Source organism: Petaurus breviceps, unplaced genomic scaffold, assembly GCF_028583685.1.
Source record: "Petaurus breviceps papuanus isolate PSGF00001 unplaced genomic scaffold, PetGlider_PUasm1.0 189, whole genome shotgun sequence".
NCBI lineage: Eukaryota > Metazoa > Chordata > Mammalia > Diprotodontia > Petauridae > Petaurus > Petaurus breviceps.
Genome location: NW_027185809.1, coordinates 6,099,328 through 6,116,969, shown reverse-complemented (window position 1 = coordinate 6,116,969; position 17,642 = coordinate 6,099,328). Strand labels below are relative to the sequence as shown.

General features: G+C 41.2%; 1 long non-coding RNA gene across 3 annotated transcripts; it reads left to right on the top strand.

The window, feature by feature from the left end:
* Window positions 1-689: 689 nt before the first annotated feature.
* LOC138164225 (uncharacterized) lies at window positions 690-9,051 on the top strand. Of its 3 annotated transcripts, none has more exons than XR_011169013.1 (4): window positions 690-1,109; window positions 5,220-5,313; window positions 6,274-6,521; window positions 7,667-9,051. It is a non-coding gene; the product is annotated as an uncharacterized lncRNA (long non-coding RNA). The 3 variants fall into 3 exon arrangements; XR_011169012.1 differs by having other exon boundaries at window positions 6,764-9,051; XR_011169011.1 differs by having other exon boundaries at window positions 6,274-9,051.
* Window positions 9,052-17,642: the final 8,591 nt, after the last annotated feature.

The following is a 17,642-nucleotide window of genomic DNA, read 5'->3' as shown; positions in this document are numbered from 1 at the left end:
ATTATATTCTAGGCATATGCTTGATTATTACATATCTAGAGTCCTAAAGATTATATTGTGTTTTCTCCTCAGGGGTCTCCAGGAGGTGGTGGTGGTGGCTGTTCAGTTGTGTCTTGTAAGGGTTATGGGATTTAAAGATCTTCCCTGTCCCTAGGCCCTTTGATAGCCTTAAGTGCACCTGGAGCCAGTGGTGGACACTTGGTGTTCAGGTATGCTGTGTGATTGGGCAGTGGGTCCAGAGGGTGGTTACATTCTCTGAGCCAGGAAAAGGCTATATAAACCCTGATGTGAGGCTTTGCTTTGGGGCTCACTTTGAGAAGAGTTGTTTGACTTGACCAGATGAGACTCTGGGCAGCCATTGACAGCCCCCCCCCCCACTCCACTCCCCCTCTTTGAAAACCCAGATGTTGATGCTTCCCTCTGTATGGAAAGGAATACAATGTGGTTTCTCAGAGACTATTTACTAGAGTAGTTGAAGCCTTAGGCCTTGGAATTACCTCATAGGAAATTACCTCATCCTCACTCACTCCCCTCTCCTGTAGGAATTACCTCATAGAAATTACTTCATCCTTGGTTCACCCTCTATAAACTTACCTGCCATATAAGGGGAAAGTAACCACAAGAGTCAATCAAAATCAAATGCTTTGCATAGAGGGATAGGTTGGGAGGGGTGGGTAATCCTTGTCTATTTAACCTGGCTTCTGCTTCTGTGGGGTGGCCTCCTCTCTCTCTATGCAGTACCAGAGACTGGACCACCCGTTTCTCGTAAGATTCTAATAAAACTTTCTACCTTCACTTTGAGAGGTCTCCAAGTAGTCAGTTTGGGTTAGGGTCTCCGTACCCCCACACAGCTTTGGGGGCTCATCCGGGATCATGTGACTCAGTGGGGAACAAAAGCCAGCCCTATTTGGAGGCATGCACTCATGGGACATTTTGTTCCTGTGGTCTCTGGAGTAGGGGGGTGTTTCTCCTCTCTGCCGAGCAAAGTGGCCAAAGTGGAGAAACTCAGTGAAGGAGAAGACGAAAGTAACGGATCCTAAGCTCTGTGTACAGAGGTTGGGATTGAGCTCGCAGTCAGGAGAACCTACATGCGTGTAGCCCAAAGAAAGGTAAGCACTCAAGAGTCTGGGGGTCAAGTGGCTGGGTCGAGGGAGACCCGAGGGGAAGAGCCTCTCATGTGAATTAATGGCATAATGGACTGCAAACCACCCCAGGGGAAATGACTCTTCTAGAACGCTATTGGATGACTGCTGGCAGGTGGGTGACCCCTGTTGAGACAATTCGGAATACAGAGGAGTCTAAGGGCGGTCATCATCAAATTATGGGGAAAGCGCAGTCCAAGCCCCGAAATTCAGTGCAATGTCAGGAAGTGCCGGCTAATAGTCCCTTGGGGAACAGGTTACAAAATTGGAATGAGTTACCAAAATATAAGGGAAAAGAGAAGAAGAAAATGATAAAATGTTGTTGTTTTGTATGGGCTGACCAAAAAATAGACGGAGGAATACTGTGGCCAAAGTATGGCTCTGCCGAGGATTGGATATGCCAACAACTAAATTTACATGTAAATGGAAAAAAAACCCTTCAACCCAGAAGAAGCTGCTTATGCAAGTCCTTGGCTTCCAGGGGTTGTAGGGAATGGGACTCCTTTGATTTTGAGTCAAACAAAAGAGGCAAAGAAGGAGACAGAACCAGAGGTCCCACTTCACCCCTGGGATCTTTTGCTTGTCATCCCACCTCCCTGTGCTCTGCCATCCCCACCTCCAGAGGTGGAAGTGCCCCAGGCACCCCTTGTGAAGCAGCTTGGACCAGATGAGCCCCACCTTATCGATCTAGAGGGAGCCTCTGCGACAGCAGAAGGGGAGAGCATAGATATTTAAGGAAAGAATTGGAACCGCTACGGAAGGATGTAGAAAACCTTCCCCTTACAGAACCTCAAATTGGAAAGGATAAGATCTACCCTCTAAGGGAGGTCCAACTAGGGGGAGTTGCGTTTGTTAATGTTCCATTAACTGGAACTGAAATCAGGGGCTTTAAAAAGGATTTGAAATCCATCATGGAGGACTCTGCGGGGGCCTCTAAGCAGTTAGATCAGTTTTGGGGACCTAATGTTTATATATGGAGTGAGGTCCTACACATATTAAGCATGTTGTTTACCCAGGAAGAGAGGGTGGCCATTACATTAGAAGGGCAGCCATGGAGGACTGGGAAAGGCGTAATCCACCAGCAGATGGGGTGATGAAGGCAGAACAAAAGTTCTCCCTTGCAAATCCAGGGTGAGATAATAACAATCCTCTCCATAGACAGAACATGCAAGACTTAAGGGAGCTAATCATCGCTGGAATTAAAAACTCATTTCCGAAGAGGCAGAATATCAATAAAGCATTAGAAATTATGCAAGAGAAGGATGAATATCCTTCAAAATTTCTAGAACAATTGAAGAAAGGGATTCAGAAATATTCAGGAATGGATCCTGAGGATCCAGAAACAGGGAGTACATTGAAGTTACATTTTGTTTCCGACTCATGGCCAGACGTTAACAAGAAGCTGCAGAAATTGGAAAGATGGAATCGCAGGCCCTTAGGGGGCCTATTGGAAGAGGCTACAAAAGTGTATATAAGAAAAAGAGAAGCAGAGAGATAAGAAGGAGCATCACAGGACTAAAATGTCGGTTTAGACTGTCTATGCAGGACACAAACCTGGCTGTTGCTCAAGGTCGCAGGAGAGGGTGGAATCCTGACAGGGCAAGTAAGGGGCTTCGACAAGGTAAAGGGAAAGCAGGACCCTCCCTGGGAGTTGAAGAGGGACAGAGACCACAAGGCCCATTAACCTGCTGGACTTGTGGAAGGACAGGACATCTCTCCCAAAATTGTCCCCAGGGAAAGGTAGATCAGCAAGTTTGCTCCCTTGTGGAACTTGAGGATTAGGGAGGTCAGGGGTTCTTTGAAAAATCCCACCCAGAGCCCTTGATAAATTTAAGGGTGGGGCCAAAACATGAGGACATGGTATTTTTAGTGGATTCTGGGGCAGCTTGTACTCTGGTAATCTGTTTGCCTCAGGGAGCAACTCTCTCTTCAGGAACTTTACTTATTACTGGGGTAAATGTTCTGATGATTGAACAGCTGGAATTAGAATTCCAAAATATGAGGACCCATGAATGCTTGCTTTTAGTCCCAAAGGCTGGAGTGAATATCCTGGGAAGGGATCTCATAACCAAAGTCAATATCAGCTTGATGCCATATGGATCTTTCATAGTTCCTGTCAGAGTATGTGTATTGAGGGAGGAAGTCAAAGAGCAAATAGACTCCCAGGTTTGGGCAAGACCTACAAATCCAGGGAAGTCAGATATTACCCCAATTAGGATAAAGCTAAAAGATCCATCTAGGGTGGTTAGAGTAAAACAGTACCCTGTTTCATTAGAGGGCAGATGGGTAATTGAGAGTTTGTTGTCAATGGGATTTATTGAAGCTTGTATATCCCCTTTTAACACACCAATCCTCCCCGCTAAAAAGAAGGATGGGAAATACAGGATGCTTCAGGATTTGAGGGAAATCAAAAAGATAGTCCTACCTTCTCATCCAGTGGTGCCTGACCCTTATACCATCCTGGGAAAAATCCCAGAGGGCAGCTCATGGTTTACTGTGGTAGACTTGAAGGACACCTTTTGGAGCTGCCCACTGGATGAGTGAAGTAGAGATATATTTGCTTTTGAATGGGAAGACCCAGACACTGGCAGGAAGGAACAATACCGGTGAATCCCCAAACTTATTTGGCCAGGTTTTAGAACAAACATTAGAAAGTTTTAAAGCTCCCACCGGGACAATGGTTTTTCAGTATGTAGATGACTTGCTCATAACAGGGAAAATAAGAGAAATTGTTAATACTGCTACAATACAATTCTTGAACTTTTTAGGAAACCAGGGTTTCCAGGTATCATAGGGTAAGCTACAGTTTGTGGAAAGAGAAGTGAAGTATTTAGGACATTTGATTAGTAAAGGGCAGAAGAAGTTAGATCCGGCAAGGATAGAAGGAATTATACAGACAGAGAGGCCCAAAACAAAGAGCTCAAAAAATTTGGGGGGTTGGTAGGATATTGTAGAAGCTGGATAGAGTCTTATGCAGCTCTGACAAAACATTTATATAAGCATTTAGTAGAAGAAAGGTTAGAAGAAATAGACTGAGACCAAGAGAGCAAGGAGAACTTTAACCAGCTAAAAAGGGTATTGATCTCTGCTCCTGTTTTAATATTGCCCTCTACGGACAAGCCTTTTCATTTATCTGTGAACGCAGACAAAGGTATAGCACTGGGAGTATTAGCTCAAATCAGGGGAGGACAGCGACACCATGTGGCATTCTTATCAAAAATGTTAGATCCAGTGGCCAGGGGCTGGCCCACTTGTATTAGCTGCCACGACCCTGCTGGTAGAAGAGAGCCAAAGAATCATATTTGGGAGCTCCCTGATAGTCAGTGTGCCCCACCAAGTAAGAACTATCCTCAACCAGAGAGCAGGTAGATGGCTAACCGATTCACGAATTCTGAAGTATGAAACCATACTCCTGGAAAAATACGGTTTAGTCCTAGCCCAAGATCACAATTTAAATCCAGCCAAATTCCTCTTTGCCCCCATAGGGGAACATATAGTTGGTGAGCATGATTCTTTAGACCTAATAGAATACCAAACTAAAGTCCGAGGGGATCTGCATGAACCACCATTGTTGGAAGGGGTGAACTGGTTTATAGAGTTTCGGGAGGAAAGAGACTGAATGGATATGCAATAGTTGATGGAAACAGTAACTCCAAGCTGGAAGTCTCCCCAGGGCATGGTCAGCACAAACCTGTGAATTGTATGCTCTGAATCAAGCTTTGAAGCTGCTAAATAATAAGGAAGGGTCAATTTATACATATTCTAAATATGTTTGGGGGGGTGGCACATATATTTGGGAAAATATGGGAGGAAAGGGGAATGATTAATAGTAAAGGAAAGGAATTGGCTTATACAACCCTCCTGATGGAAGTACTACAAAACCTAACATTACCCAAGACTATTGCTATTGTACATGTAAAAGGGCATCAGGTGGGGAACACATTTGAGATTAGGAGTAACCGACTTGCAGATGAAGAAGCAAGGAGGGCAGGGTGTGAAGGGGATGGAGAAGGTAATGAAGGAATGGTATTAATCCCTGCTCTGCCACCCAATCCACCTTTCCTATCCTTTACCAAGGAGGAGAAATTAAAGGCCCATGATTTGGGTGCCCAAGAAGATGACAAAGGACGACGGTTTCTTCCAGATGGCAGAGAGGTACTGACCAAAGCAGGTATGAGGCAAATTTTATGTTATCTGCATCAAGGCAGTCATTGGGATGTCCAAAACTTATGTGATGCTGTGCTTACTACCTTTGTGACTCCTGGGCTCTACAATTGGCTCGACAATTGGTGGAGGGATGCCTGATATGTCAAAGGACAAATAAGGCTGCCTTGCACTGTGTCCAAGCTGAAGGAAGGCCCCCAGGATTGAGACCATTCCAGAGTATACAGGTGAACTTTACAGAATTGCCTCCAGTGGGCTACCTCAAATACCTATTATTTGGGCAGCCAGGTAGCACAGCGAGTAAGAACACCGGCTCCAGTGTTGGGATGACCTGGAGATCGAATCCCGGGCTCAGACACTCAGCACCACACCCAGAAATAACTGGCCGTGTAACCTTGAGCAAGTTACTTAACCCCGATTGCTTAAAAAAAAAAATACCTATTGGTCATAGTGGACCACCTGACTTCATGGGTTGAGGCTTTTCCCTTGTCTGGGGCAACTGCCCCAGTAGTGAGCAAAATTCTATTGTTAAACATAATCCCTAGGTATGGGATGGTGGAACGAATTGATTCAGATCAGGGCACCCATTTTACAGCAAAAGTTCTCCAGGGTCTGATGCAGGCTCTGGAGATCTCTTGGGAATTCCACACCCCTTGGCACCCTCCCTCCTCAGGCAAGGTAGAAAGAATGAATCAAGAAATAAAACAACAGTTGACTAAATTGACTTTAGAAACTGGGTTGCTGTGGACCAAATGTCTTCCCCTTGCTCTACTAAGAATTAGGACTAAACCTCAAAGGGATATAGGATTATCACCTTATGAGTTGTTATACAGGCATCCATATCCCGGAGGGAGAGGAGAAAAAGGTATAGATCCTATATTGGATATTAAAGATTTATTTATTAGAAAATGTTTTGCAACTTGTTAAACATTTACATGAACTGCAACTAAAAGGACTTATTGCTCAGACCCCTCTTTTAGGATTCGCTGTGCACAAGTATCAGCCTGGAAACTGGATGCTGATTTGAACTTGAAAAGAAGAAAAATTGACTCCAACCTGGGAAGGACCCTACCAAGTCCTCCTGACATCAGACACTGCTGTAAGGACACAAGAACGTGGCTGGACTCATCACACTCGGGTAAAAGGACCAGTTTCCCCTCCTGAAGAATGGACAGTAGATCCTGAACCCACAAACGACCTTTGAGTTGGACTGAGGTGGGTTCATAGGGAAGCTTGATGAATATCTTATGTAAAATTGTAGTGTGTGTGTTGATTTGGGGAACTATAATTGGGATTGTACTTTTTGGAGTCTTGGATAAGATCTTTTGCTGGACCACCCTCCTGCATCAAATAATACAGACTCCCTAAGATTACCCTCTGTGACCCAGAGGGGCCATGGAGATAATGTCAATCCAGAGCTGGATTTTGCTAATTCTCTTTCCCTTATTTTCCCCTAGGCTGGTTCCTAATCCCGGTGGGAAGCAAATACTTTTCAAACCCTGATACAAACCATAGCCAGTGTTTTCAATCTAACTAATTGCTGGATATGTTGGGGGGCCCGAGAAGCTAGCACAATGGCCTTGGGTTCCTGTTCCTTTGTATCCAGCATGGATTCTGAATAATAAAGTAACAATATATGATGGTACCGGGTTCTGGCCGGATTGGGAGGTACATCAGTGATCACTAGCAGATGTAATTCCTGGGAAGTACTGTCTAAATCAAACAGGACCAGGAACATGATTGGGGGCCAGTAGCTGTGAATATTCCTATAATAGAAAAATAGAGCATCAGACTCATGATTGTAACAGTTACCGAGGGAGGTGGAACAGAACCCATGTTAAATGCAATAATGGTAGGTGGGTACGCTGTACCGATGACGAAATGACTGAACAAGCATATATGCTGGTAGGGGGTAACCCAAGAGGCAACTGCTATGGAGAGAATAGAATAGCATGGTGTAAAGCACACAATGCAACAGGGATAAAGAGTGAGGTATTCTTTAATTGGAGATAGTGCAATGCTACTTGGTCTGGGAACTTTGAAACTTTTTGGAGTAAGACAAATGAAGCTTTGAAAAATACATTAAGAGTTGTGTCTGGAAGAAGTCTAGACAGTTATGGAGGGCTCAGTATGTTTCAAACCCTAGAATAAGGTATGTAGGTGGTCCCTTAGGGGACCAAGACATGCAATATTACCCCGCCACACCAAATAGCTCCTGTATCTTTTGGCATAAGCGACCAGCCCTATGGGGGCACTACTGGTTTTGTGGGTTAACAGCTTACACCCACCTTCCAGCTAATTGGACAGGGAGTTGTTATATTAGACTAATTAGACCAAAATTCTTCTTTCTTCCAAACCAGATGGAAAGTCACTTAAGTATTCCACTGTATGACAACCTGAATAGGTCTAAAAGAAGTATAGACACTTCCCTCACCTCACCTGGTCCGGAGATGCTAATGGATGGGGGGATTCATGGCCCCCTGAGAGAATCATTAAGATCTGTGGACCAGCAACTTGGGCTTAAGATGGGAGTTGGGGTTATAGAACGCCAGTGTACCTATGGAATAGAATAATTAGACTCCAAGCGGTGATAGAAATCATTATTAACCAAACTGCCAAAGCTTTGGATTTACTAGCTGACCCTGGAAGCGGCACTACAACGCCAGCTGGCATTGGATTATCTCTTAGCTGAAGAAGGAGGGCTATGTGGAAAACTCAACTTATCCAATTGCTGCATGGGAATCAACAAGAATGGAATTGTAGTAAAGGAAACTACACAAGACACACGGAGGTTAGCACATGCCTCCACACCAATTTGGAAATCTCCTTTTAATACATTTTGGTGGTCCTGGCTTGGAGGCAGTTGGTGGAAACAGGCTTTGTGGTTCCTACTAGTGGCAATTAGTGCAATTATATTGATTCCTGTATGCTCCCATGTATGATCAAATTAATCACTACTGTAGTACAAACTGCTCTTGCCAAAATGATCAAGTTAGAAACTAAGACCATGGAAGGAGTTAGATTGATGGTTTTAAAAGGACAAGGTTGGGAACCAATACTTACTGTGCCTGCTACCAGAGATGAACCAGAAGGGAATCATGATGTGGACAAATACTGCGAAAATATGCTTCAGTTGTTTGAGGAGAGAGAATGTGAAAGGATGTCGAGAAATTTCCAATGAGAAACCATAGTATATTACAGAAGAGGAGGGATTGTGTGGAAAGGAATAATTTACTAGAGTAGTTGAAGCCTTAGGCCTCGGAATTACTTCATAAAAAATGACCTCACCCTCACTCACTCACTCCCCTCCCCTGTAGGAATTACCTCATAGAAATTACTTCATCCTTGGTTCACCCACTATAAACTCACCTGCCATATAAGGGAAAAGTAACCACAAGAGCCAATCAAAATCAAATGCTTTGCATAGAGGGATATTTTGGGAGGGGTGGGTAATCCTTGTCTATTTAACCTGGCTTCTGCTTCTGTGGGGTGGCCTCCTCTCTCTCTATGCAGTACCAGAGACTGGACCACCCGTTTCTCACAAGATTCTAATAAAACTTTCTACCTTCACTTTGAGAGGTCTCCGAGTAGTCAGTTTGGGTTAGGATCTCTGTACCCCACATATCTCTCTGATAACTGTGACTAGGTATGGATGGTCAGACAGTTGGAGGCCTGTCTGCTTGAAATGTTTCTCAGTCTTCTTGTAACTTCTGTCTGTATACTCTGAAGTTTGGGGTGCTGACTCTTCCCCTTGAAAATGATGTTTGATTGATTAAAGCAAAATTGTTAGCCCATTTTGAGTTGCTTTCCTTAGAAAAGCAGATCTAAGAACCTGTGTTGGCAGCCACCCTGGGGACACTGGGGTGCTTGCTGCTACATGTCTGACTCTGTATTATCCCATGGAAAGTCCACAGAGTTTTCTTGGCAAAGAGAGTAGAGTGATTTGCCAATTCCTTCTGCAGTGTGCCCCCATTTTACAGATGAAGAACTGAGACAAATAGGGATTAGATTTGCCCTGGGTCACATTGCTAGTGTCTGAGCCAGGATTTGAACTCAAATGTTCCTTACTCCAGGCCTGGTGCTCTGTCTGCTCCCCAGGAGGTTACCTAAAGGCAACAGTTTGGTCTCATGTGGAACTCTTTACTAGCTATGGGATCAGTGTTCTAGAAGAATAGTCACTAATTTAAACATCTTGTGTCTTAGTCTAAATTTTCCATTGAATTCTTCTCTGACATGTATCCAGTGCTCATAAACATTTCCATTTCATGTTAGATTGCTTCCTATAGGAGGATCCCTGAAAACCCTACACAGAAATATAACTCTTAGGAACTGATAGGTAGCTAGGAAATCTTGCACATTTCTTGAGTGCAATATGTGATATAAAGACAAATCCTTTACTCCAATTTGGTTTGTTTCATTCTTTATCATTAACTTATCTATATTTCAGTGTAAAACAATGCAAACCACCCCCCTCAGGATTTATCTATTCCTTACTCTGCAAAGCCGTCAAAAATCTCCTGCCCATCCCTCCGAATCTCCATGTGTGGACTTCAGACAAATTTCCCAGTGACTACAGGAATCTTAGGTGCATCCCACAAAAGCTTATCTTAGGTTGAGATAGTGTTAGCAGTAGCTTTAGGGGTCAAACCTTCCAGCTGAGATTTCTGCAACCCTAGAGATCCTGATACTCATTCTCTCCACATTTCCCTTTTCTCTAAACTGGTGGCCAGGTGTATAACAAAGACATATACCATTCCATAGGATGGTTGGAGTGGGAGAAACCTGTAATGGAATGCATTCACTCCCCCTCAATGTTAGAAGAGAGTGGTTAGATAAGCATTTTTATGAAAAACCATTGCCGATTGTAGCTTAGATTATCTTGCTCTCATTTTCTTTGCTCCAGCAACAGTACAGAAAATTACATCAGAGAAGCATTTTCCAGTTCAAGTTTGTACAATAACTTGACACCAGACCTAGCCCAGTGTTTGTAACTCTTCTCATTTGACTTTCTGGTATCTAAGGGGACCGACTCACTTCTAACAACAAGCTGTATTTTTCTTGGCAAAAAAGCATTGTTTGTAGATGGACAGGGGAAGGCAGGCAGGTGTGCCCTTTGGCCTTTAGACAGGAAGCCAGAGTTAGGTTCCTAGGGCAGGAACTGGTAGAAAGGCTATTAGAAAACGATGAGATGGATGTGTGGAGGGAGAGCAGAAGGTAGGAAAGTCTAATCTGATCCTTGGCCAGGAAATAAAAGCTTTTAGGAGACTGGCTCTGCAGCCATTCTACCTTCTCTTAAAAGTCCTTGAGTAACTTAGGCTTTAGATCAACACCTTACACCATCTTCAACAATACATTCTAAATGTATACATGACCTTAATGTTAAGGAGCATAGTAGAAGAAAAATTAGAAGAAAAACAGATAGTACAACTCTCACAGGTAGATTTGTATAAAAAAGGAAATGGTTGCATGGGAAAAATATAAATTTCTCTGATAAGGGTTTGGTATAATATCTACATAAGTATATATGTTTATATGCACATATGTACCTATGTATGATATATCAACAATTTATATACACAGGCACATACATGTAGGTGTATACACACACACACACACACACACACAAAATAGCCATTCCCCAATAGACAAGTGCTCAAAGAATATGAACAAACAGTTCTCAAATTAGTTTTTATAACCACAGGAAAAATGCTCCAATCTCCACTAATAAGAGAAATTGCAATTCAAAACAACCCTGTGGTTTTATCTCATACTCAATAAATTAGCAAAAATAACAAAAATGACAATAGTCAATGTTGGAGGCATTGTGGAATGACACACTAACACATAGTTGGTGGAGCTGTGAAATGGTACAATCATTTTGGAAAGCAATTTGGAATTATGCAAATAAAGTATCTAAAATGTCCATACCATTTGAACCAGAGACTACATTTTTGGTCTTATATCCAAAATATATCTATATATATATATATATCTCTATATATATATATATATATATATACTCCAGATATCTATAGCAGAACTTTTTGTGATACCTAAGAATTAGAAATAAAATAGATGCTCATAATTGAGGATGGCTAAGCAAATTGTGGCACATGGAATACTACTGTGCTACAAGGAATCTTGTGTGTGAAGTATGGAACGATGTATATGAACTGATCCAGAGGGAAATAAGCAAAGTCAAGAAAACAACATACACAGTAACTGTAAAAATGTGAATGGAAAAAATTACAACACCCCCCAAAATCCAAAGCAAATGTAACAAAATTACAAAGATCAAGTAGGACTCAAGTGAAAATATATGAAAAGACCCCTTCAAACTACCTACCACTTCAATTGGAAGTGGGAGGGACATAGGTGTTACACACTGCATATGTTTTTGGATTTTTTTTTAATATCTCGGCCAGTTGTGATTTTTTTTCTCTCTAAAAACTGCTACTTGTTACATGGGATGGCCCTCTGAGAGCAAGAAGGGGATGAATACTTGGGATAACTATGGAGATACAAGAAACAAATGATAGCCATAAAAACTAATTTAAAACAAGGGGCTTGAGGAATTTTTTAAAAGTGACTTCGGTGACTAGGACATATTTCATAATTATATAGCACTTGACGTGCCTTCCACACTTTATTTCATTTGATCTTCACAACCACCCTGTAAATTAGTAAGGATCTTCATGTTACAGGTAGGAAAACTGAGGTGCAGAAAGGCTACCTAGGTGATGAGAGCCAGAGCTGAAACTTGCACCTATTTCTTCATCCTCTCCATCTAGTGCCCTTTCCTCTACTTCATCCAGCTACCGCATTAGACGGAGCATGCTGCTCTTTGAAAATGTCTAGATAAGGCTTGAAGTTGGCTCCCCTCACACAACCAGCTCTAAAAAAAGGGTAGAAGCATTAACTTTGTATCAGTGGGAAGCTCTCTGGTAGGTTTCTGAATATCATTCAACAATATAATAAATGTATTATTAGGATAAATATTAAGCACTTACCATGTACAAAGACTCAACTAGGCTCAGAGAATTAAAGACAAAAATGCAATAGTCTGTCTTTCAGGTTACAGTCCACTAGGGAACACAACATAAACAGAAACTCAAAAAAATGGGAGGAGTGAAAATTAAAGATGAGGAGGGAGGCGACACAAGCTGAGCCCTCAAGAACCTAATGATTGTAAGAGGTAGAAGTGAGGAAGAAGTGAGTTCCAGACATGAGGAACCATCTATATAAAGCCATGGGGGGCAGCAGATGGAGGCCCAAGTTCGGGGATTAGTAAGGAAGTTGTATTGGCTGGACTGTACAATGTGTAAACAAATCTGAAAAAGTCTGGGGTGGTGATGAAAAATTTTAGATGCCAGCCTGGAGAAGTTGTATCTTATCATAGAAGCAAAAGGGAGTCATTGAAGTCTTGAGCAGGGGGAGAGTGAGGTGGTCAGATATTTTTTGGCAGCTGTGTGGAATATGGGGTGAAAGACTTGAACAAGTGAAGTAAGACCCTGTGTGTAAAAAGAAGGGGACAGGTGAAAGAACTGTAGAGTTAGAATCTGTTAAGATATGGTAACTAATGGCATAGGGAGAAGGAAGAGTTAAGTATGCTGTTGTTAATTGTGAATGAGTGACTAGAAAGATGGTGGTACCTGATAGAAATAAGGAAGTTTGAGAGAGAGTTGATAGTTCCATCTTGAACTCATTAAGCTTGATATGTCTATTAGACACTGAGGTGGAGATGTTCAGAAAGTAGTTGGTGATGTAGGAGAGATCAAATATATGCAATTTTGACAGTCACATGCATAGAAAGATAATTAAATTCAGGAGAGTTGTTGAGATCACCAGAAGAGGTATAGGGAGAAAAGAGGGTTCAGAGTCAGTCTTGGGACCAACATGGTTAAGTGCTAAGAGACAGATTATGATGAAACTGAGGTGTGACTGGCAGGAAGGAAAACCAAGAGGGCATTGTTTGGGACTCCAAAGGAAGTAATATCCTCCGGGAAGAGGCCGTCTGAGTCAAAGACTAAAAACTAGAGGTCAAGAAAAAAAAGAAAGAAAAGGCTATCATGTTTAGCGATTTAGCAATCAGAGCTAGTTTTGATCCATTTTTATACTTGACAGGTACATTCCCTCTTCCTCTCATACCATTTAGATACAGAACATTAGAACTAGAAGGAATCTTAGAATCAAATTCTCTTTTGCAGATAGCATGGAAACCACTGGAAAGCAATTATTCAACCTCCTAGTTTCTCCATCTTGTTTTCTAGGCTTCAAATCATTTCACTGTTCACCATTAGACTTCTGTGGGGGACTTTTTTTTTTCTTTTTTGGCTTTTTTTCAATTAACAAATTTTTTTTCTCTCCCTCTTACTTTCATTGGAAAAAAAAATTTGTAACAAATATGCAGAAAAGCAAAATTAATTCCAGCATCGACCAAATCCAAAAACATACGTCTCAATGCGCAACCTGAGTTCAACTGTCAGGAGGCGGGCAGTGTGGATCCTATGCCATTGTGATTGGTCACTGTGATGATCAGAGTTCTTAAGTCTTTCAAAGTTGTTGATCTTTATATAATGTTGTTACTGTATAAGTTATTCTACCGGTTTTGCCTACTTCTACTACATGAGTAAAGTTCTCCCAAGTTCCTCTGAAACCATACACTTGATCATTTCTTACAATAGTGTTCCATTACATTCATATAATTTATTCAGCCACTCCCCAACTGATGAGCATTCCTCTTGGCTTTTGCTTTCAGTCGAAAAGGAGCTCCTTCTGTGGAGCCTTTTCAACCTAACCTATATTTTGAATAAATACAATTTTGTGAAATAACTGATACATTAAGACTTTCCTAGCAAGTCTGTCCAAAAGGAAAACTGCTTAATCATTCCCATACCTACCTTTTTAAAAGGACTTGTAAAAGACTTTCACAAACTTGCAGAATATACCTGAAAAGAAAATTTTTTCAGTTACCAACTAAAAATATTTTGAGTAATGAACCTAATTGCTTTACTTGAAAGATAGAGGAAACTCAGATTTTTTCCCACGTAAATCTTGTTTCTAATATTCTACTGTCTACTACATACCCCTAGAACTGGAGAGCGAATGATTGCAAGCTCTTTCCCCCAAAACTCCATCAGGTTGGTAATTTCCACAAACAAAAAATTCAGGTGGCTTCTCATGCCAGTTTTCCATTTGACCAAAAAAAACAAAGAGGATGGCAGCTTATGGCAATTTCGTGTGCTTTAATAGCCCTCCAGCTACTGACTTTACTTCTCAATTATTTGCCTAAATATTCTCCCACATAAGCAAGGCTCCATTGACATTGCTGACTGCAAGCTGATGGGCTTGAGACAGTCATCATTACTACACTGCAATCCAAGTATCCCAACCACGAGCCATTAGGAATACGTTTGTCAAAAACTATCTGAGATGGCACTAAGCCTAAGTTTGAGAAAGGGCTGCTTATCCTGAAGAACAACAAACGTTACTAAATATTACAGCAACGTATAAAGACTGCTAGAGTCAAGAAACCTGGGATTGAAGACCTGCCTCCAAGGCGCTGAACCCTGAGCCCACTTACTTCACTGTGAGAAGGGGCTACTTAAGCCTAACACATCCTATCTCAGTTTTAAGTACTTGTCAAAACATTAAACTGCTAGAACAGCAGTTTACTATTCTTTAGTTCTTTCCCCCCAATCACCGAATGCTGTTTCTCAAAAATGTGTTTGATTCTTTAATAAAGCTGAAACAAAACTATTTATAGGGGAAAGGATGGTGTGGTTGATTGGAAAGAGCCCCTAATTGGGGAGTCTGGAGGCCTGGGTACAAGTGGTGGCTTCACTGCCCAATAACCGTGGAATAACCACTTTTTTCTTCTTTGGTCATTATCTTCTTTGCATGCCAGTATTCTCTCACAGGGACGTTGTGAGGAAATCTTTGTGAAGCACCACAGAAAGGTGAGTTAATATTAATGGAATCAAATGGATGAAGTGACCCAACTGCTTATCAAGAGTGCATTAGAGCCGGAAAGGTCCTTAGGATCATCTTGGTCAATCTCACTTTTAAGATGAGAAAAGTCAAGTTAGAAATTCTCATCTCCCAATTTAATGCAGGGTGTTCCATCAAATCATGTGTAGTTTTCTGTCTGCTTCTTGCTAAATTATCATTCAGAGAGTACTCAATTAGCCTATCCTGGCCTCCAGAAAACAAGGTTATTCTTCATGAAGCCTACCTACATGACAATATGGCAAATGGATCGAGTCCCATCTTTTTTTTCTTCCTCTTTGGAGGGGGGAGGGCAGGGCAATTGGGGTTAAGTAACTTGCCCAAGGTCACACAGCTAGTATCTTAACACTTATGTCGGAGGCTGGATCCTCCCAACTCCAGGGCCGGTGCTCTATTCACTGCACCACCTAGCCACCCCTAGAGTTCATCTTTAAAACAGAAGACTCCAGTCCCACCTCTTGACGCATGCTGTGTGATCCCAGGTGGGTCACTTAGTCTCTCAATACTGTCTACAGCTATGACTAAGTTGCAGGAAAGATGCTGACTTGAACTGGTAGAAGCAGTTTACTTTGCTAGGCACTGCCTACAGCAGTTATTTAACTCTTCTCCAGGAAGCCCTTACCCTCCACAAGCATATATGTTGAACATGGTTTTGCAAAATTTTCAACTCTGGCTTATAATCTTGAGGGCAGTCATATTTCCCTTTGGTCTACATCCTTAATCTAGCTAATATAATGCTACAAACATCCCATGAGCACTAAGCTAATAACATACAAATAATGAAGGCTCATTTCATGAATCTGCAAAAATGTGTATGTAAAGACAGAAGAGAGAGCCTCAATTTGCTTTTGAGTGTATTCACAAGCGTAACAAAAAATTATAGAACTCCCATTTCTGAAGGTTTAGATTGAACAGTTAAACTCATAATTTTCCACTGATTCTGACATACCCTGGGTTTAAACTAGGAAAAGATGAGTCATAAGGATTAAACTAATTTGGAAAGATTATCCAATACTATCTTTTTTTTTATTATCCAGCAGTATTCATGAACATGTCAAAATGGGCACTCCTCACACCTCTTTACTGCCATAAACTCCTAGATGTTCAGTCTTTCAAATTCCATATATTCAGAAAGCACCCAAATATTTGGTAATTGTAAAAGCACTGGCCACCTATACCAAAGCACCTCTAAATAGTCTCTTCCTGATAATACTATCAATATTTTCAGTGCATGGTTTCCAAGCAGCCGTTTGTAAAGCTTAAAAATTTCTTCCTTTAAATTATACCACGTGGTTTCAGCAATACAAGAATTAATCCTTAAAGGGAAATTCCAGGAGTTATTTCTCCTGTAATAATATTTTTATAAAGTTCATTATGGGTGCTGGCTCCTATCTGTGAGGGAGGCTGCTGTTTCCCTCCAAGTGTGTGCCACTGCAATGATAAGGTATATGTACTACTCCTCAAGCGACTTGCATGGATCTGATGAAAAACATAGTTAAGATTACTTCCCAAGGTACTAGCTTTTAGTGGCTTATGAAGGCACAGACCTACCATAAACGTGAGAAGACTAATTTTCAATATCGTATTTTTGAGAGATGGACAGGAAAGTTAAGTTTTGTAAGTTCGTCATATGGAAAGCTGTTTCCCATTTATTCTTACACATCTTAGTGTTAGCTTTCTGAAGCACTGTTGCCTCGTAATGATCCTGCAAACTTCATGTGCAATTAGCTTTTATACAATTTGGGAGATTTTTTCCTCCCCATGTAGAAGACCCTGAAGTATGTGTGGTTTTGGGGTAGAAAGAAATATAGACCTACATTAAATGTTGGCATTAAATAGGCTGAATGGTTAATTCCTTTCTAAAACTTTGCCTTAATGAAACAAAAAATCTGGTTCTTGATTTATAATTCTACTAGGAAGTAAATTCATAATTAAAAAAAAATTCATGCTACCAGTTTCAATTTCCCACCAAAATTGCTAATAAGTAGTAAGATCAAAAGTTTGCCAATCTCCTAGAGTAATTTGGGAAATGACCAAAAGAAACAAGTGATCCTTCAATAATTAAAGCATCATAATGAAACCAACTAGGTCTGTACAGTAATTACTCTATTAAGAGTAATTAATATGCATATTCAAAACCAGGATATGAAATTACTATGGATATTTAGCCAAAAAAACACTCATTTGATTTATATTTCCTGACAAACTATTGAGAAGATGCTATTATTCCCCTGAAATTGGAGAGATAAAACAAATCTAAATGACTGGAGAGAGATACTTATGCATCAATCCCTCCGAGTCAGTTAAGGAAATAAGTGACAAAGTCTC